At 34.4% G+C, this 22,333-nt stretch overlaps 1 protein-coding gene and 1 long non-coding RNA gene across 5 annotated transcripts in view; one reads left to right on the top strand and one right to left on the bottom strand.

Annotated features, from left to right (window-relative positions):
- The window catches only part of LOC113219262, a 193,879-nt gene that overhangs the window by 886 nt on the left and 170,660 nt on the right, over positions 1-22,333 (bottom strand). The gene's annotated exons all lie outside the window — the stretch shown is intronic.
- Positions 1-22,333, top strand: part of LOC724847 — a 155,144-nt gene that overhangs the window by 87,819 nt on the left and 44,992 nt on the right. The window lies entirely within an intron of this gene.

The raw sequence follows: 22,333 nt of genomic DNA, 5'->3' as shown, positions 1-22,333 counted from the left end.
TTGTTTCTAACGTAAGAATGAGATTCGATTTGAATTCGTTATCGAAGGGATAGGTTTTGGCAGATCGATGAAATCTGGGATCAAGTGGGAATGGTTTTGTTATATCATAATCCAGGGAGAAAAATATATTTCGAAGGAGAAAAGAAAGATTGGAAATCTATTCTTCGTCGTTGAAATTAATTATATACGTTTATTTAAATCGATCATAAGAAAGAATCGTCTACTTCTTTTTCGTCTCTTATAACGAATATATGATTAATTAGAAAAATAAATTTCATTCAGAAGAATAGATTATATTTAAATTACCATACATCGAATTTTTCCAAACTCGGTAAAATTATTCACCAGAAGAAGAATATCGTCTACGAATTAATATTCGAGCGATAATCTAAACACCTGAAAATAAGTGGAACCGACATTATAACCGTATAAACGAGGGAACGTGCGTGTTTCGAGCCAGTTCTCGTAAAGTATAATCCCCGATTCACCGTCGTTAAATTAACTCGGCAGAATAAGCCGCCGAACGAACGTAGGCCAGACTAGGGTTCCCTAGAATTATCGGAAATAATTAATACCAGTATCCGTGGAAACACAGTTTGTGGGGATATGTCGAACGGTTGTGTTGTATATATATATCGTATCGAGTGAAACGAGACTTGGAGGAGAGACGATTGGCACGGCAGATGGAGCAACCCAATTACCCGATGCTGCGTCTAATTAGACGATCCAGGGTAATCAGATTGGTGTCGCCATCGAGCGGTGAAACGTTTTCCTTCAATTGCGCCAAAAAGTCCTGCCTTCTCTCGTTTACAATCTTAAATTTTATCTCGAGTTCGATTAAGTGGATTTTTACGAATATATTTTGCAAAAATTAACATTCGTTGGAATAAATCTCAAGTTGTATTCAACGTAAATTATAAATGAACCGTTTTCAAGAGAATGTATTAATCGAAGATATTAAAATTGATCATAATTGATAGTTGTGTTTATAAAGTGATAATTAATTTAATTAATTGTATATCGGATAAAACGAAGATAGGGGATAACGCCCATTGAAATGGTCGGATTAAAATGGAACTCTCGATTTTGCAATTTCGTTTTAATCAATTCGAAATGTCGGACGGCGTCCATCCAAAGAGATTCAGTTTCGTTTTGGTAATTTGATTTTACAGGAAGGAAATTAATGGACGCAACCATTGGTTAAACAATGGCATTGATTCCTCGAGGTTTGAGGTTAGGTTTTTTTCTAATCAATCGAATATACGCATATTTCAATTTTCCATTTCGCCTTCGAATTATTCTCTCGTTAAATGATGATTAATTATTGTCGTGGCAATTATTTTTTGGCGATCGTCGAATGTAATATTCAAACTTTTGTTCAAATATCGATTCTTTAGAATATTAAAGGATTCTTCATATCCTTTCTTTCCTATCTCGAACGTATTTTCGTTTATTAAGACGATTCTGCGTTATCAGAGAGAAAAATCGTTTGTTCCTTCTACAGCATTGAATCGTAAATAAAACTGATTCCGAACACACGAGCGATTAAGAATGCAGCGTTAATCACCTGCATACTAGCTTCACTTTGTCGCCAAGCTTTTCATCGGCGAGTATTTTTCCCTCAATTTTCTCCGGGAAACAAGAATCGAAAACAAGAAGAATTGACGCATTTTCATAGCTTCTAGCAATTCCCAAGCAATTGGATCGATTCAAACTTTCATTTCATTTCTTCTCTCCTCCACTCCTCTTTTCCTCTAAATACTCAAAATTCAAAAAACAAATTTTCAATCGGAAGAAAAACTTCACAATCTATTCAACAAAAACCGTTTAAACATCTTCTTCCTGGTTAACGAATCCAATCCTTCGATCCACAACACTTTCGATCATCCGAAAAAAATTCCATCCCCAAAAAAAGAAAGAAACGAAGTAAAGCAAACGCTAAAGTAACCGTTCAAAATTTGACTCGAATTTAGTTATCTCGGGTCGAAGAGCAATAACCGCGGGGAAAATTTTATTCTTCTCGAGGCTCGAGTTTCCAATAACCGACCACCGTGCACAACCTCCCCTCCCCTCCCTTCGTTGTCCCGCGTTTGTCTCGCGTTCGGCCGCCCATCGAAATCACGGCAAACTACTCAATTATCCATGGAATGGATTATACCGCTTTCTGGATTAAACTTGAAACTTTAAGAGGGCGGCTACTTATAATGGTAATAAAGCATGGCGCTCCCTTGTCGGGGATTTTCGGATAATCCGCACGGCGCGGATTATCCGTTCTGCTTCTTATCGCGTTGGATTATCGATAATCGAAGCGGCATTGTCCCGATTCCGAGCGCCGATACATACACCACGAGACGACTTTGTGGGCGCGAGGAATAAATCCCAATATCCGCTGTTCTCCGACCTTGAATTCCGTAATTTTATTCCGAAGATCGATCGCGAGAATAATTGTGGAATTCTTCCTCTTGGTTCGAGTAAAGTTTGGAAAGTTTTTCTTTTTTTTGCAAAAGATTCCCGAGAATTTTTGCATTTTTAGAAAGAGTGAAAAATAAAACGGGAATTTTTCTGCGTTCCTTGATACCTCTTCTCTCTCAAAGGTTCTTCAGTTACAGAGGCATTAGAAGACCCATTTACGCAGCTTCAACACTCCAACTCCATTAAAAACTTACACATTTTCTAAAAAGTACTATTAACTTCTTCGATTCTTTTATTTCTTACTTGTTCTTCTCGGGAAAAATCTGAGAAAGAATCGTTAACCGCTTCCCTATTTACATTCTTTTCAAAATTTCCCGTGTCGAGCTTCTTTCGAACGATGTTCAAATCGCTGTTCAACGGAATATCGTTGGACGCGTGTCAAAAGAAATTTATCGATATATCGTTTGTTTTGATTTTTGAACCTTTTTCCTTTCCGTTTCGGTTTACCTTCAACTTCAATATCCTCGTATACGTTCGATATTCACTTTTTTATTTACTTTGATATCCAGCCCTCTTTCTCCTCCACAAACGCACAGTTTTTGAATAATATATATTATATTATTTTATTGCATTTATTTTCATCTTTCATCTTTCACACAAAGGAAAATCTTTACTCAACCAATCTCCATCCCTTCTTTCCTCTCCATTCTCCCTTTTTCTCTTCGTAATAAAAATAGAACTTAAAAATTCACTTAGAAATTAATCAATGTTCATCTTATTTCTTCGTTCCATCCCTAAATCTTCTAGAATCAATCTCCATTTTTAAATCTTTGCTTCCCCTAAGATCAGCAGTGAAATAAAAGAGCAATAAAAACTTCATCCCAATTTCCTCCCCCCCTGGAAACGTCATAGACAGGCGAAACCTAACGTCATTTTCCTTGCCCCGTTTAGGGGACGGCGTCGGGGAAAATGGCATCCGGGCTAATTCACGTTCCTTTGCCTGTGACGTGGCTCATGTGTCCCCGTGCGGTCAGTCAAGATGCATATTCCGGCGCGTGTGATGCATTATGCGCCGTTCCCGTGACGCCTGGCCGGCCAGGGAATTTGCGGCAGTGGCGGCGGCTGTTTGCATCCGGGAGAATTGCGGCCCGCTTCCGCCCGATTTACGCAACCTCGAATAACGACTCGCGCTGTTTTCTCCTTTATACTCGTGCTTATTTTACTTTTATCTTAATTAAGAGGGGAGGATCATTGGTTTCACAAATTTACTATTCTCTGATTATTACTTCTTTTGCTAGAGATTCCCTTTTGGAAATTTGGATATTATAGTGGCAATGTGCGAATCGTGGAGTTTTTATCTTTGGTTAATTAAGAAGATTGAAAATTTTGGTTACATTTTTTGAAAATTAAGTCAACGGATCTTTGAATTGATTAAGAGGATAGTGAGGAGGAATTGTTTGGAAATTAAGTTAGTAGTGAATCGTTGGATCTTTGTGGATTGCTTAATTAAGAGGATAGTGAGGAAGAATTATTGGGAATTGTTTAGAAATTAAGTTAGTAGTGAATCGTTGAATCTTTGTGGATTGCTTAATTAAGAAGAGAAATTATTGAAAATTAGAAATTTTAGTTATTTTTGGAAATTAAGTTAAAATTATAAATTAATTAAGAGTATAGTAAGGAAAAATTATTGGGAATTGTTTGAAATTAAGTTAGTAGTGAATCGTTGAATCTTTGTGGATTGTTTAATTAAGAGGAGAAATTATTGAAAATTATTTAGTTATTTTTGGAAATTAAGTTAATGAATCTTTATGAATTAATTAAGAGGATAGTGAGGAAGAATTATTGAAAATTGTTTGGAAATTAATTTAGTAATGAATCATTGTTTAATTAAGAGGAGAAATTATTGAAAATTATTTAGTTATCTTTGGAAATTAAGTTAATGGATCTTTGTGAATTAATTAAAAGAATAGTGAGGAGGAATTATTGGAAATTGTTTAGAAATTAAATTAGTAATGAATCGTTGGATCTTTGTGGATTGCTTAATTAAGAGAATAGTGAGGAAGAATTATTGAAAATTGTTTAGAAATTAAGTTAGTAGTGAATCGTTGGATCTTTGTGAATTGCTTAATTAAAAGGTTTGGTGAGGAGGAATTATTGAAAATTAGCCATTTTAGTTATTTTTGAAAATTAAGTTAACGGATCTTTGTGAATTAATTAAGAGGATAGCGAGGAGGAATTATTGGAAATTGTTTAGAAATTAAGTTAGTAGTGAATCGTTGGATCTTTGTGGATTGCTTAATTAAGAGAAGAAATTATTGAAAATTTTAGTCATTTTAGTTATTTTTGGAAATTAAGTTAGAATCATAAATTAATTAAGAGGATAGTAAGGAAGAATTATTGAGAATTGTTTGAAAATTAAGTTAGTAGTGAATCGTTGGATCATTGCTTAATTAAGAGGAGAAATTATTGAAAATTATTTAGTTATTTTTGGAAATTAAGTTAACAGATCTTTGTGAATTAATTAAGAGGATAGTGAGGAGGAATTTTATTTATTTTTGGAAATTAAGTTAGCAGCGAATTGTGAATCTTTATATTGAATTAATTAAGAGAATAATGAGGAGGAATTACTGTAAATTGTTTAGAAATTAAGTTAATAATGAATCATTGGATCATTGCTTAATTAAGAAGAGAAATTATTGAAAATTAGTCACTTTAATTATTTTTGGAAATTAAGTTAGAATCGTGAATCTTTGTGAATTAATTAAGAGGATAGTGAGGAGGAGTTTAGATTTTTGTGATTATATCAGAGAGAGTTCAATTGAGACGATGATGGAATACCATTTGCTTGAATAAGAGAGGAGAAACGAAGGAGAGATCGCGAATTTATTAGACATTCGATTTACGTAGAATGGCAAAATTTTTGAGAATTCTGTTCAACTTTCCATGCATTAATTATGAAATTGCATGGCACGCGGATAACATATTTGTTATAACTACGAATCGGACATTGTTAGAATCGCATCGGATACGGGAATAATGAAACGAAACGATATTATTTGAAATAATATTTCAAATTGTCCGAAATAATTATTTTACGCGATTATTTCACGTAATAATTACACGAAACGGACAACGCACGTTGCTTCAGACGCACGCGTCGTTTAAATTTGACTCGGCTCGTCCATGGATATTTTAAATTTATATCGCGAAATTACTTGGAGGAATATTATCGAGGGGCAAGTTTGCCGATTCGCTGATAGATTCGAGGTTAATAGATTATTTCACGAGAGGGATTACACGCGAAATTGCGCAATATTTCATAAAAACGACGAGCCCTTTTCAGATCAATCTTTATGATTGCGCCGAGCGATAGCGAAATTGTACGTTTTTAATTTCTCCCTTCATTTCTGTGATTAAAATCTTGAATCATTTTCTTCAACTACCACTACATGATAAATAATTTACATACTCTTTCACAATAATACAATCACATATGTACAATCTCTCTTTACTTTTGTTAATTACAATTTTGTTACGATATATTCCTAAAAGAGAGAGATAAAAATTTCTCAACGTAACAACACACGTTTGAGAAACGCGTGTCCTCGAAATAATTCCTCCATTTCCAACCGTTTTAAAATCACAGAGAGTCTAAGAATCTATACAACATTCTCATTCACCGCAGCCGTCGCGTGACGTTGCATTTCCGCTTCTCTCACCTGACACCAGCTCGTGGAAAACGTCGTGTCCCCCCTCTCCCGTGTTAAAGAAACGAGAGCTTGGAAACGGAACCGATTCCGTATCCTGACATCGAAATCTCTTTTCTCGAATCCTTAAACAACCACGTCACGCGTCTCATCCCTTCTCCGCTACCCTTAAATAGAGCTGTTTCTTCCTTCCCTTTCGACGTTCGTGTTTCACGAGTTAATTCAATTCTCGATCGAGAGAGGTAAAAATCGATACATAATCTCTATGATGCTTTTATTCATTTTTAATTATCCTTTCTTCCATTCAAATATTATAAATTCAAGCAAATTAAAAAATAGGTTAATATTAAAAAATCTGTACATTCTTTCAACATTCATCGAGTATAAACCCCTATTATAAAACATACAAATTTCTAAAAAGAGAGAAAACAATGAATAACATCTTTATTAAAAATACAAAACGAAAGATATGCAACTGATAAGAGAAAACTTATCAAAACAGGGACGTATAAATATTTAAACAACCCCCAAAAAGGAATCCTCAGACTCTCGAAACTTGGCTTTCATATAATAGTAATTTTAATAATATATTGTTTATTTAGATTTATTTATTCAATTTATTTATTTATATTTATTAATCATGGAAAAATTTTTATTATGTTTAAAATTAAAAATGGAATTTTAGTTGAATATTTTGTATTATTATTACATTGAATTCCTTTAAATTTAATATTTTTAAAACTTTATTTTATTTAAATTAAAGTTTATAAATTAGATTTAAATAGTTTAAGTTTAAAATATTGATTTGTGGGATCAATGATATAAATAATTTATTTTAAATCATTATTAAAATAATAGTTTGTGGAATTTTATTATTTGGATTTAGATGAATTTAGAAAACAATGAATAACATCTTTATTAAAAATACAAAACGAAAGATATGCAACTGATAAGAGAAAACTTATCAAAACAGGGACGTATAAATATTTAAACGTCCCCCAAAAAGGAATCCTCAGACTCTCGAAACTTGGCTCGGAAAATTCTCTGCAATTTGAGAATCCTCTCCTCCCCCTCCCCGCGAACAATGATGTAGCGGTGATAAAATTCTAAATACGAGCGTCTTCCTAGTTTCCATCCGGCGGGGCATTAAAGGGAAAGTTTCGCAAACGAAAGCAGCCAGGGGCGGCAATTCCGCGCGCCGAGTGCTGCACGCCAGTCCGCGCCAAAGCTAACTTCGTTTCCGGCATTGTGCTCTTGTCTTATTGTCGCCGCCCCTCTCGCCGAGCTTTGTTTCGCGAAGCAAAACGCCAAACGCCCCCCCTCCCTCCTCCCCCTTCACGAGACGCTCGACCCTCCGGATCGATATATCGTTTCACAATTGCTTTCGAGATGGAAGAGAAAAAAATTTCTTTTTTTTTTTCTTGACAATCAAAAAGCAGGGGAAAAGATTTGGCATAATATTCGACGTCGTTCCTCTTCATCTTTATCTTCACGATTACAAAAGTTGGCTCGAGATTTTTTAAACTTTTCTTTTTTTAGTATTCGAACATGTACGTTTTCTTCTTCTCGGTTTATTTCAATAATAATTAAATAATTGATTTATTAATTAAAATTTCTTACTCTAAATTATTATTATTTACTTATATAGGCCACCTTTGGTAGGTTAGGTACTTTGCTGTTTCAGATTGTTCGTTATTATCGGAATGAATATTTCAAGAGGAATTAAACGAAATGGAGGGTGTTAATTTACGTACGAATTACAATATAATTGTGAAATTGTAAAAAATATTTTAAAATTTATTTCGTTTCACTATAGGGTTTGCAATTATCCATTATATTAAAACGGGATTATTCAGGATATCAGAGGTTGCGTTTTATTTCGTTCGTCGTTGAAAAAAGGTGTTTCTCTATGTAAGCGCGTACAATGTCCAAGCTGTTTATGGGATAGGGCGTGTACAATTGGAACACGGGTATTTGGCGGGGCGGCACATGGTTCGTTTTGACCCTCCGGGAGAATTATTCAAGCCGCCGTGGCGGAACGAACGAGTTGCTGGTAACTTATTGTGAAACTTGCCACGAAGAAATATAGTCCACGGCCGTGTAATACGCTTGAATTATTGACTCGTGGCCTGTTTGAAAACGAAAATTTGAAATCGTCTTTCTCATCACGCGAGGCGAGGAGAGATCTTCGAAGATTCTCGATCTTGCTCTTAAATATGGAAATGTTAAAGGTAATTTTCATACTTGGACGAGTTAGGAAATAACAATTTAATAAATCGTAAAATCAAAAAGCTAAATAGTTTAAACGCTAAAAACATTAATTTTGTAAATTAAAGTTATATATTATAAATATTTTAGCTAAATTTATCTAAAATTTCAAAAAAATTTATTGAAATAATAAATATCGATAATTCCCAAAATTATCATTTTTAGCGTTTAAACTATTTTTTGATAAATTTATTATATCAACAATCATCATTCTATCAAAAATTACAATATCTTCAATAATTTCACTAATTTTAACAATTTATTTAAATAACATTTTTAATAGACCATCAATTCTTTTAATCTATTTAATTTCTTACTCAGTTTTTATCTCCATAATAATATTTTCTATACATTCGATAAATTCATTATTAAGTTTGATAACACAAGGATTTTAAATTTCGAAAGAAAATTGCGGTGGATCAGGTTTGACGTGTTACACGCGCTATTTTTTCTCGAAATTAAAAGAGAAAGAAACGTCGACCTGGAAAAAAGAAGGAATCTGCTGATTCATACTCGGTAAGCAAGAAGAATTAGATATTCCTCCTTTTTTCCATTCGTTATTCCACTTTCCAACGCGCAAACTATTATACTTAAAATCAACACGAAACCCTCGACCCCTCTCAATCCCTTCGCTCCAATTTCGCTCAGAAATCGGAAAAGGAAAAAGAAAAAACTCCTGGAAAAATTCTTCCTTTAATAATAAAGAACCTAGCAAATCTCACAGCGTGGTAATAACTCCTCATCTCTTTAATATACGATCAAATAAACAGTTGATAAAATATATTAGAATATTCGCGGGTATTTTTATATGAATAATTCGAGGAAAATTTGTAAATTTCCAAACACGAGACGGAAACAACAAGGAATGGAAGGCGCAACAATTCTCAAGAAGAATTGGAATACGGCGGCCGAGATTTTGAGCCGCGTGAAAAGAGGCGGCTCAAAATCTCGGCCTTATCATAAATTAGCAAGTCTGCCCGGATTAAGCTCCCTCCTCTGTCCCGATCGTTTCGTCGGTATGCATTTAAAGAAGGATAATCGAGGACGTCTTCTCGAGAGTAGTCCAGCGAGGAGAGTGTCCTCTAACGAGAAAACTTTCCCCTCGATCCCCGTATTTTCCACGGCACGCGGATCCATCCTCCCTCTGAATTAAATCCCGACCCTGTCGAAATCCTATTTCCCTCCGTGCTCGACACCTTAATGAACAATTTGCGGCTGGAATCTTTCGAAACCTGCTCTTCTTTCTTTTCTTCCACGAGAGAAAAGAGAAAAAGATGGAAGTTTATAAGAATGTGAAAGAGTTATATTATTCAATAATATTTAGTTATTTGGAAAAGATGATTGGATTATAATAGCAGATACTTTTCACTATTAACTAATAATAAGAATTAAAACAGACATTTCTCTCCATCCGACTGAATCTCCTAAAATAAATCTATCCGGAAGGAAAATGAAAGGAATTTCGAGCGGATCCGATTCTTCGAGGTGGAAAAATTGGAGGCGGCTGGAAGGTGAGAGATTCGTTCGGTGGTGGAAGGTCGTTGGAGAAAAAGGAGCTAATCAGTCGGCAGAGGAGGAGTGGATCGAACCTGGGGCGTGATCCTCCCCTTCCCTGTGACACCTTGAGCGCACCCACTCTGATGGTAAAAAGTGGCCTCTGTCCAGGAACCTGGAATGATTCCTGGAATTCGTCCGTGTTTAAAATTTTTATTCCTCCGCGGAGGGATTGTTTTACTTAATAATTCTAGAACGAAAAGATGCAAATGTTTCTCGTCGTCCCACGGCCTCTCCTCTCGATTTTTAAAAAACGAGAAAATATCTTTATGGAAACTTATTTGTCAGGGATATTGGAGAGAGGGATATTCAAAGTGGTTCGAGATTATCGAACGGATGCATATGCCGGTCCAAGTTTTCGGTGATCGCGTTTGAATATCTCTTGGAAGGAGAGAGAGAAAGGGGATAAAGGTGTGTGTGTGTGTGTGTGTGTGTGTGCGCGGGGTAAGGATAAACGGTTGGTAGAAAATGTATGTGGCTCGGTTGAGTTGAGATCAAAGAGTTGAAAGGAAGGAATTGAAGGGGAACAATGAGAGTTCAGAGGGAATTGAGAGTAAGAGATTTCAATGGCAAGTTTAACAGAGTGTGTTTAATCCGACCAAATCGTTATCGTTATTATAAGGGTGTTATTAAACAGCCTTATCATTGTTCCATTGTACGTTTGACGAGTCGGATCCCTTCTGTGTAGCACCATCTCCTAAACTAAACTAAACTCGAATCTCTCTATATCTATCTATCTTCAAATTCCAAGTACTTTCTCTCTATATTCTATTATATATTAATAGAAACCGCTCTTATCCCATAATTATTCCTTGTACTGCTTTATATAAGCATACGTAATGAGATGTCTAATTCTATTTTCAATTAAGACTTACTTCAAATTCGAATCTCCATCTTTCCTTGTAAACCAGTGTATCATTTTATCCACACACTTTGCTTGATCCAATATCCAAATAATAATTAATATATGATGAATCTCTTTCCATTTCTATTTACTTTTGTTACCAAACTTATTACAAAAACATACTCCTCCTTACATCCATTATTTTATCATCAATTTTCAAGATATATAATCTCACAATCTTTTGCTAATCACTCTTTTATTCAGAAAAAAAAACTTTCCAATTCTATTATTTTCAATCAAATAATCATCATTTGGGTGATCATCCCCCAAATTCTGGATACTTTCTGGAAAAGAAAAAAGGAGGAGGAGGGATCGAAGGATCCCCCTAAAATAATCCTCTTAACTCATAAAACCCCCATTAACTCGTTCCCCCTAACTTTCCACGAAAGCCAGCCATCCACGTCGCAAAAGGAAACACTTCCAACCCCTCCTTTCTTTCACACCGCAGCATGATCCACCACGAGGGGACAGAACCACCCCATCTCGAAGGTGCGAAACCTCCTCGTCCCATTTGCAACGGGGCAAGAAATGGCGCATGTCCAACCCCCTCTCCCTCCTGCCAATACCAAGTATCTTGGGTTACATCGTTGCCGGTCGATTGCAGCCGCGATATCGATTGTGAGGGGGCAAGAAGCCGTGAGACAAGGGTAGGTTTGTGGATGGAAAGTTTATCATCGATCTTGATCTCCACTCTGAAGGGGAGGATTAAATAGAATCGCGGATAAAAAGCGATTGATTAATTTTTTTATCGATTTATTTAATTTGTAGAATTGTGAATTAGGATTAGAATTTATATAATAATTTTTTAAATATTGAAATTGTTATTCATAAATTGATTATCTTTTTGAAATTGGATGATGTAATACTGCTGCACTTTATATTTTTCATTTTTAAAAGTAGTTTTTAGGATGCGAATTAAAATTTATGAACGTTTGTTTATTGGATTTTATTGGAATGCAGTATTTATTTAGAATATCTAATATTTCGAATTATTTTTCACCGTCGTGATGACTTCCATGATCCGTGATTGAAATTGAGAAATTGTTTCCGATGCTGCACAAGTAACTTCCACCGAGAGTTATGTATAATTTGTAATAGGGTAGGTAGTAGTTCGTCAGGGGGTGTGGAGTGTTTGGAATATGTTGCGTTGCAAGGGGTTGGAATTTTGAGGGTGTATCAGGGAGTAGTTGATGATTGAGTTATTAATAAGCGATTGGTGAGGATGAAGAGGGCTCGAGGGTTTTGTTGAACGTGGTGGATGTTCAATTTAGGGTGAAGAGATGGCTATTAGTAAATAGTTGTAATCGGTTATTACGGGGAACATTTATGGTATAACAACTATTCTCTCTCTCTCTTCAACAATCTCAAAAAATTCTTGATTTTATAACATCGATATTCATTAAATTTTTATTTCAATATTATTTTTATTTTCTTTCGAGATACAACAATGATCGTGCGTTAAAATAAGAATAAATTCAAATTAAATATATTTTTTATATCAAATTCAAACGTTAATTGCAATAATATTTACTTGTAATTAATAACTCGAATTAACTTAACCGAGGAATTAATTTTATCAAAAATCTAGGTCGACGGAAACGTTTCAATTACCGTAATTTGCAAATTATCAAACGCGTGTATCCTCTCTTCCCTCCCAAATTCACGAATATTATATTACAAACGTGTGCGATTGAATTTCACAACCGTATAAATCCCCAAAAATCTGAGTCAGAAAAAGCTCGTTCCTTCCCCCCATAACTCCACCCTTAATCCTCCCCAACGACACACTTTTCCGTCCCGATAATCCACTTGGCCCTTTTCTTTCCGTCCTCTCTCACGCCCGGATACTCTTCCACGCTCGTCATTTCACTACGTAAGAAGCGTCATTTCTCAAAGTCAACGCCCTGAACACTTCCTGCCACCAGCAAAACCGGCGAGATCGAAAAATTCGAGCCTCGCCATATCTGGTCACATGTAAAACCCTCCCTCTTTTCCAAAATCCTCCTTTTAACCTGATTAAACGCCGTTTATTGTCCCTACAAAGAGGGATGCAACCCTTCCCTCGATGAGGGATTGGTGGATGAAAGTTTAGAACTTCGAATTTATTTTTTTGTGAAAAGGTGAAATTAATAAATTAATTCGTTATATCGTGTGATTGCACTTTGATTCTTTTCTATTATACGCGTTTAGATACGAGATTCTATAAAAGATCATACAATTCAATATTCCTTCAAGATTTCGTCGTATTGAAACGCGCGAGAGAGAGCGTAGAAAATTTTCTCGCAAAAATATGAATGAATTTTACAGAAATTGAAGTTTGAATTTAAATTTCGTCCTCGTATTTTTCCAGATATAAAATTTTCGTAATTTATCAAATTGCATATTTCTGTTTATGACACGAATAGGTGGATATATAAGTTGTTTTATTTATGATTTTTAATATAACTTCGCGTCATTATACGCGAAAGAAATATAATATAAAATTGATTAAAAATTTTGATAAATTTTCGATACGATTTTAATTTCTATTCTCTCTCTCTCTGTTCATTTGAAAAAAGAAAATAAACTTCAAATCCTGTGCCGTAAATACGATTTCGATTAATTTATCCACTTGGTTTATTAATCAGATATAAATTTTCATCAACCGTCAGAATCTATTAGCAAAATAATCTCGTCCATTTTATTACTACGTGGTACGTCGATAACGGTGGATGCATCGTTAATCTTCTGTTTCGTTAGAAGGAAGAGTTTGATGAAATGGCGAGCAACGAGAGTGATTTATCGCCCCTCGTGGCTCACGGGAGAAAGTGGCGCGGCTTTTTCTCGACCGATGAGCCAGCACCGACGCGGTGACGCTTCATCCGTGTGGTTAATGGAACGTGATTTAAGACAGCCAGGAGGATGGGAGGAGAGGGGGGCTACTTGGAGCGTTACTTTTAATGGGTATTCGTTGAATATGCCCCCGTTGAACGAGGCATCGGATCTCTATTTATCGAGATCCTCGAGGAACTTGGAAGTGTTTGGCCGGCTCAAGTGCTTTCGGTTGTAGATCTTTTATCTTCGAGCGGTTTATCGGAGATCGAGGAAATATCGAGGGATTTTTACCGTTTAACGAAGTTTAAACGGTGTTCGAGGAATTTATAACTTATCATTTTCACACTACGAAATTTTTATATATTTGGCGGGAAGAAAGATTGTCAAAATTTTCCAAGTTTTGTTTTTCGTTGTATCACGAATTTCTTCTTTATAAGAATTCGCAATATGAAATTTTTATATATTTGGCGGGAAATAATTGTCAAATTTTTCCAAGTTTTGTTCTTCATCATATCACGAATTTCTTTTACTATATATAGTATCTTCTATGATGATGATATATATAAGAATACGAAATTTTTATATATTTGGCGGGAAATAATTGTCAAATTTTTCCAAATTTTGTTCTTCGTCGTATCACGAATTTCTTCTATCGTTATAAGAATTCGCAATACGAAATTTTTATATATTTGGCGGGAAGAAAGATTGTCAAAATTTTCCAAGTTTTGTTCTTCATCGTATCACGAATTTCTTCTACTATATAAAGTATCTTCTATCGTTATAAAAATTCGCAGGAATGAAAGATGGCGACGAAATTATTGGAAGAGTACAAATGATCAATCATGCCACATTTAACGAAACGATCCATCTCTTCCTTTAAATTAAAATATCCAATCTTTCCGTGTTATAAAAGTTTCACAATTTTCTCTCCAGTGAGAAGAGTCGAAAAATTTTTTGCAATTCGAAAAGGAATGGAGAAAGGAGAGAAGGAGAATCAACTTGTGTTGCAAACACAAGGGTGAACCAATCCCTTCCTCCTTGCTCGTCCTCTCAGCCATCCGCGAACGGGAAATTCAATTTGCCAGCCTCCTCTGCTTTCTTATTTGATCGTGCGCAAATACAAAACCCGGTTCTTGCATTTTTCAAAATCAAGCGGGGGTTGAACCGAAACGATACCTCCGTGGAAATGGATCCATACCCTCCTCGAGGATAAGGGGTTGGATTTTTCGAGGGGTTGAAGCGGAGGATAGGATCGACTTAATTGTTTCCTCGATTCTCGAAGGGTCCAGGGTGAAGGGATTTCCAAGGGATGTGCGCTCGTTTGATATCGAGTTTAGGGGAGAGAAGAAGGGGTTTGATTGCGCGAAAACGATATCGATCGGTGGAAATTGATTCGACGTGTATCTCGTGGGGTTGATTCCTCTTTGAACGCATTTTCTCTCGTTTCGATTCGAATATTTTTGTGATCGAGATCCATATCCTGTAGTTAAGTTTGGAATTTTTTTTTTTTACAAATCAATGGAAATTGATTTGAAATTGTAATTCGAAATTGTTCTTATGGGGTTGATTCCTCTTTAAACGCATTTCTCGAAGACTCGTTTCAATTCGAATATTTTTGTGATCGAGATCCATATCCTGTAGTTAAGTTTGGAAAATTCTTTTTTTACAAATCGGTGGAAATTGATTCGACGTGTTTTCCCCATGAAAACAATTCGAAATTGTTTTCGTGAGGTTGATACCTCGAATATTTTTGTGATCCATATCCTGTAGTTAATACATTTAATCTCCAATGAAAAAAATTAATTAAATTTAATATATATAACAAGATTTATTTTTATATACTTTATTTTAATTATTTTAATTTCATTTATTTTACTAATGTTAAATAAATTCATTGCAATTTATAAAAAAAAAAAGATTATGAAAACAGCTTTTCATTTGAATGAGGTTTTAATCCAATTACAAAATCAAACTTACCATTTTCTTTATCTTTTTTTTTAATAACAATAATATTTTTAATTTTTGATGTTATTCTATTTTTACCAATTATTTTTTATTTAAAATTATCAAGAACAATAACATCTTATTTGAATAATTTCAATTTTATTTTATTAATTGCTACATTAATTTTAGAATGAATAAATAATTATTTAAACTGAATATTTTAGTTAAATAATTGATAAATAATCTAGTTAAATAATAATCTTTGAATGCATTTCTCCAAGACTCGTTTCGATTCGAATATTTTTGTGATCCATATCCTTTAATTAAGTTTGGAAATTTTCTTTTTTACAAATTCTTCACAATTCACGAAAATTTTATTATTATTTTATCATAGGGATCTTTCTTTTCTTTCGATTTAACAATTTGTCGAGAAATTTCTTATGGAATTTTTAAAGATTTTTTTGTTTTTCTCGAACGACCCGTAATCTCAACGAGATTAATTATTTAACAGTCTTAACTATCCGTTGGCGATCCATTAGCGTGAACCAAGTTACCGCGAGCGCGAGTCTAAATTCAGATTTTCCGTGGCAACGTATACGAGACAAGAGTCGTGCGAGTAATTAGAAACGCGTAATTAAGACCAGCTTAAGGCGATATCGCGGTTACGAAATTTCCCTCCACAGGGATTATGCAGTTGAAACTGCGAAAACGTCGTAGGCAGGGGATGGAGCAACGAAACTGATCGTTCTCTACGCTATATTTAAAACGGTACGATCATTGTAAACGTTTATCTCGAGGGGAAGCTTTCACTGAGATTTTATCGAATTTTATTCATTTTTTGAATAATTTATCAATTGTCTTTACCTCGATGTTTCTGCAAGAAAAATACAGAGGATTTTTCTTATTAATTCGTAAACAAAAATTTTAGCCTACAATAAACAAATTTCGATATCTCCAATATTTTATGTCGAAATAGAGAATCTGTTATCTTAGAAATAATATCATAATATATATATATTGGAAATTCCCTTATTGTTCCATTCTTCTTGCCGGAATGAAAAGTGAGGTTAGAAGTAAAATATTAATAACGAAACGAGGGATTAACTTCAATAAAAGTTTCTCGAGGGTTTAATTACGCAACGTTGAAGTTCCTCCCTTCCCCTTCCTCGAAGATTTTCGAGCAGTTGGAATGAAGAAGTTTCGAAGATGGGAAAGGCGGCGGTGTGAACGAGGCGCTTTGTGAACGCGCGCGAGAAATAATGGCGGCGTGCACCGTCGCGAAAAAAGGGATGCATCGCCGCCCTAAAAATATAGCGAGGGCTGCGATTATTTTCGGCGTATCTTGGGAAACGTGGACGATAAGAGATGATAAAAATGGCGAGAGATACCGCGACAAGACTTTCTAGAAGAACTGGAAGAAAAAGGCAGAGAAGGAGAGAGAGAGAGAGATTTGATGGCGTGGAGGAAAAACACTCTTTCATCGGTAGAAATATCTCCTTGCCGAGAAATTAATACATTTTTTTTTTTTTGAGGCAAAGAAATTATTCAGACATTTTTATTAAATAATTTAGAAAGAATTAAAGAATACTTGTGTGTATATTATCAATAGTACGAATAAAACTTGTTGTCATTCAATTATTATTCGATTAATGAAAATGGTGAATCAAATAGAATACTTTCGAATATAAAAATTAACTAAGATTAAAGAAACGTTTACGTTAGCACTTAAAATATTTATACATCGATCACTTTTCTTTTTTCTGTCCACGAAATAAACTTGGAAAAGTATAATTGCGTTTTAAATAATAGGGGAAGAAGACGACATTGTGGCGACAAGAAACAATTCTCTCAATATTCTCTTAATATTCTGCTCGGATAAAGGACGATCGTGAAATCGAAATCGAGTTGGAGGAAAGAAATCGCGCGTTACGAATGTCGTTGAATTAAGATACCGTATCCGTAACGTTGTGTCATTTGGAAACGCGGCTTTATGCACGCACGGCTTTTACGGCATTTTTACACGGCCCGATAAAGGAATAACGACCAGCCTGGAAAATGTACAACACGTGATGCCCCACGAGTACGAGCGAAAGGGCGATTTCCCGTGAAAAGGTAGATAAAAAAACGAAATAAAGAGAATAAATAAAATATACACATATTTTTTTTTTTTTAATAGAAATATTTCCAAATAAACGAAAGTTAAAATAATTCTATCTTCTCGATCCTCGAAAATTTGTATATTTATATATCTGATAAACTTTATTTAAATTCGTGCTCCATTAATTTATCAACTGATAATTATTGGACGAATTTGTAAATTACAGAGATTCTTCTATTAAAAATTTCTACGATTTTAAAATAAAATAAAATAAAATATCATACTATTGTAACTCGTTTGCAACAACAAGAATTCCCGTTTAATTCCGCTCCAATATTCAAAGCTATAAAAATTCACGATTTTTCTTTCTTCCAAATATATTTCCTCCTCGGCGTGTTGTAAAGATAGAAAGGATTTCGAGGAATTCAAGGCTCGTGGAAAACAAAGAAGAAGATTTCGTTAGCCAAGGGGTAAAATTGGCCGCGTAGATTTAATATCGACATGCTGATACGCTCGAGAAGGGACGTTTGGACGAGGGGAGGGGGTGATGATCTCCCTTTGGCGCAGAGTTTAATGAATTTCGCGCCATTCCGCCCCTCTGGATAAGTCGTCAAAGGGAAAAGCCTCGATCGGCCGAATATAAAGAATATAATTTTTTTTCACGGGGGATGAAAAGTTTTCTCGCCCCCTTGGAAGGAATACCGAATTCCGGAGGAAAGGATCTTCTTGTTAAGGGCGAGCAGCTTTCCACGGGGGAAGTTCTGCCACGCATCGGTCGGAACAATCGAATACTTTTTAGATTAAATGAAATTTTCCGATCGGCGGCGCGAGAAAAACCCGCAAAGGGAGTCTTTAGGATTGGAAATATATTCGAGCCTTATCGATATCCCCTTTTCAGAGAAATTTTTTTTTCGATTTCTTCTTATCTCGTTGCGGATATAATAGAAATTATTAATTTACTCGAATCGTAACTTTTCTTTTTATCCAGAAATATTTCTTCAAAAGTCTCTTCTTACGAGGAATTTAATAATTGAAGAAACAGTAAACAGAATTATAAAAAATATATAATGTGATATCCAATTAATACTAATCTCGCGTATTTATAAATAATTATAAAAATATAAATTATAATTTAAATTAAATCTATTTAAAATTCTATACCAATATTTATAATTATATATATAAGATTATACGAATAAATAGTTTGTTCAAAAATTAATTTAAATTTTTACACTAATATTTATAATTATAAATAAAATTATATACGAATAAGTATATATTTCAAATTTATTTTTATTATGTATTTCATTGAAAATAAATTATATTGCGGTTTTTAAATTAATTGTATTAATTGATTACATATAAAATATAACAATTTTATTAAAAATAAAAGTAAAATTATAATCAATAGAGGACTCTGAAACGATAAATGAAAATTTAAAATCACAAATTAAAATTTTTTAAAATTAAAAAGGATAAAGATCTTTCTCGTCCATCATCTGTTCACTTTTAAAAAATAATGGAGGACAGAAATTGGTAATAAATACGGAATTTTCAATCGACAGAGAAGATCGGGACAATGATTTCGTTCCTCTTTAAGGAGGCAAGTTAGGGGTAATCCCCGCCACCTAGTTTTCCACCGAAATTCCAGCGGAGGTGGCTTAGCTCGCGTAACAAATTTCCGCTCGAGCGCCGATCGGGGAGATCCTTAAAGCGCCTGTTACACGATCGGTTCCGACCTGGTAAACTTGCCAGTTTACATTCGCCGCCGTTATCGCGGCCACGATTGCGCGCGCGTTTATATTCGCGGACGATTATCACGACTGGGGTGGAAATAACGATTGTCGCGGGGGAGTCGAGTTCGCGACGTGTAAAGAGCGAGATTATTTTTAAACGGGAGAATAATTTGGAGGAATATCGAGGATTTTTTTAATTTAAGATTATTCCTCTTTTTTTACGAATTTTGGAACGAATTTGTTGGACGTGATTTTTTGTAAATTTTTTTCAGATGAGTATTTTATTCTTACTTCTTGATTGTTGATTAAAAAGTGGAATTTAATTTAATTATGGATGATCCTCCATTTGAAAGTAACCTAATCCAATTTAATTGGAGACTATTGGAGGATATAATTTATTGACTATTGATTTATAATAATTCATTAAAGAATGTCATCCATATTAATTATTAAATTCGAAAGTCGAGTTACATAACAAACAGAAAAATATGTTTAAATAACAGATTCAAAATTTCCATGTAACTCAATCTATAAAATCCTTTTCCATACAAAAATTAACAACGCAAATGTTGACTGTTGATATATATATATCATTCATCTAAGTATTAATGATCTCAATCGATCTCAATATAAATAAATATCATTCATATTAACTGTTAAAAAAGAAAGAATCCAGTTATACAAATATATAAAAAAAAGGAGAAAAATATAACAACAGAATTTTCCATATAAACGCGAATTAGCAAAAGAAAAAAGAAGAAGAAAAAACGTTATCATGCCTCGACCGGAAGTAGGATCAATCTCCCGCGAATTTTTAACGCAAACTCGTTCGATCAAGGCATCCGTCACCGACCAACGCAACTCGTTCGATCATTCACAAGAGGAGATTCTCGTAAAGCGAGAGCGACGATAAAATTCTCTATGGGCGAGCTAATACCGGGCTGATTACGGGTACACGAAACGCGGCGCCGCGCTGTAATTATATCGCGTATTTAGACTCGCGACAAACTCTCCCCCTCCCCTCCCACACCCTCGATTTGTCTGATTACGCGCGAATGAGCGTGCGAGCTAATGCGTTTATCGGGTGCACACGTTTTGCACACGGAGCGAGGTCACGAAGCGAGGCAGCTTCGCGATTGAGTAATCCGCGGGAAATTCGAACGAGGGGAAGTTTGAGAGATAGATTCGATTTGTTATTTCGTGGAATCGATGCTTGATCGAAAGAGATAATATTATATATAGGGAAAATTTGTAAATGTTTTCATTGGAAGATATCGAAAATTGAATATTCGAGGTGAAATTGTTGATGAAAAGAAACAGATAATTCGATATATGGATATAATGAGTTGTATAATAAAAATGTGTATATCCATTAACAAACTTTCTACTTCAAACTCGTTTATTTTAAATCCTCTTATGTTCCGTTTAAAAAAAAAAAAAAAATCGTAAAGTTGCGAGCTTGAAAAAAATCCTCTTAGAAAATTGCATGGAATAGTAAGTAACGCGAAGCAAAGAGTAAGTGGAACAGATGTGTGAATTATATGGATAGATAGAGGTAAATGTTGTTGCAACATTTCATAGAAAATTGTTACGAAACTTTGTTTCTCGAGTAACGACGTTAGTACAGTATCGCGTAATCTGTTTAGCATTTATGGTAATGTAATAACGGATTAACAGACATAATTGCATTTTCGAGGCGGTAGAAATAAGTTTTGAGAACACAAGATTCAAGATATTAAAACAATTATTAAAAAAAATGTGATTAACATATCATTAATAATAATTCTTTTAATAAATTTAATTTATTTGATAAGCTTGGTAAACTTATACTTGTTATATATAAATAGTCGAAAACAGAAGGTTCGTTATAAGGAAGTTCTTGGCTCGGTAACAAGAGTTAACGCTTCCCACCCGATGGACCCGAGTTCGATTCCCTTCACCAGGCAATTTTGGTTTTTCTCTCAATTTTATGATTTGCAAAATATTATTCTTCTTTCTCTCTTCTTCCTTAATCCCCATAATTTTTAAAATTAATATTTGAATTGATTCTGATTACGATTAAATATTTTTTCACATCGAATTTGACTAATTTTCCAAATCGCTTTTGTTCTAAAGTATGTATTTGACATATGAGAAGAAGTTATACAAAATCATTGCAATGAAATTAATTTCGAGAAAATAAAATATATATTTGCTTTCTATTAGCGTTGGTAGAATTTTAGATATTATAACAACAGAAAGGGGAGAGGAGACGACAAGAAATAAATGCGCGCAATATGGCAGGATGAATCTTTGCAAATATGACATTCAAATTTGGACAACTAATTGTGTGTAATTTGCATCGAAACTCGAATCCTGAACCCGCGTTAATTGGACTGTGTCATGTATATATATATACAAAATTAGCAGAGAGAGAAAATTTCTGAATTATGTTAATGGGTGGATGCATCTGAATTCCTCTCACAACGTTTTGAAAAATTGATTTATCTTTCAAACTAATTATTAAAATCTTTCTTATTCTAATAATATTGTTTGGAATCTAAAAAATCAATATAACAAAATCGCCAAGAAAAGAAATATACTTTGCATAATTCCATTCTAACCTTCATTTATGGAATGAAAAAATTCCCCAGCTTCTTCTTCCGTCAATTTTCACCTTCCAACAACTCTCGACCCTACAAATTAGCAACGTTAATACACCATATTGCGCGTTTTGTCGAAAACCAATATCGGCCCACTTACGATTTATCCATATTCATTAGCGGTTCACTGCCTACCAATCAGCGCCGATAATTATCCGCGTAATTAGGCCGAGATCTAGGTTCAAACGTAATGTATTTCGCCTAGACATCCCCAGAAATTGAAGCGATATCCCGTTTATTTTTTCACGCGTACG

Source organism: Apis mellifera, linkage group LG15, assembly GCF_003254395.2.
Source record: "Apis mellifera strain DH4 linkage group LG15, Amel_HAv3.1, whole genome shotgun sequence".
Lineage (NCBI taxonomy): Eukaryota > Metazoa > Arthropoda > Insecta > Hymenoptera > Apidae > Apis > Apis mellifera.
The sequence above is the reverse complement of the archived record's forward strand: the minus strand, read 5'-3'. Positions and strand labels throughout refer to the sequence as shown.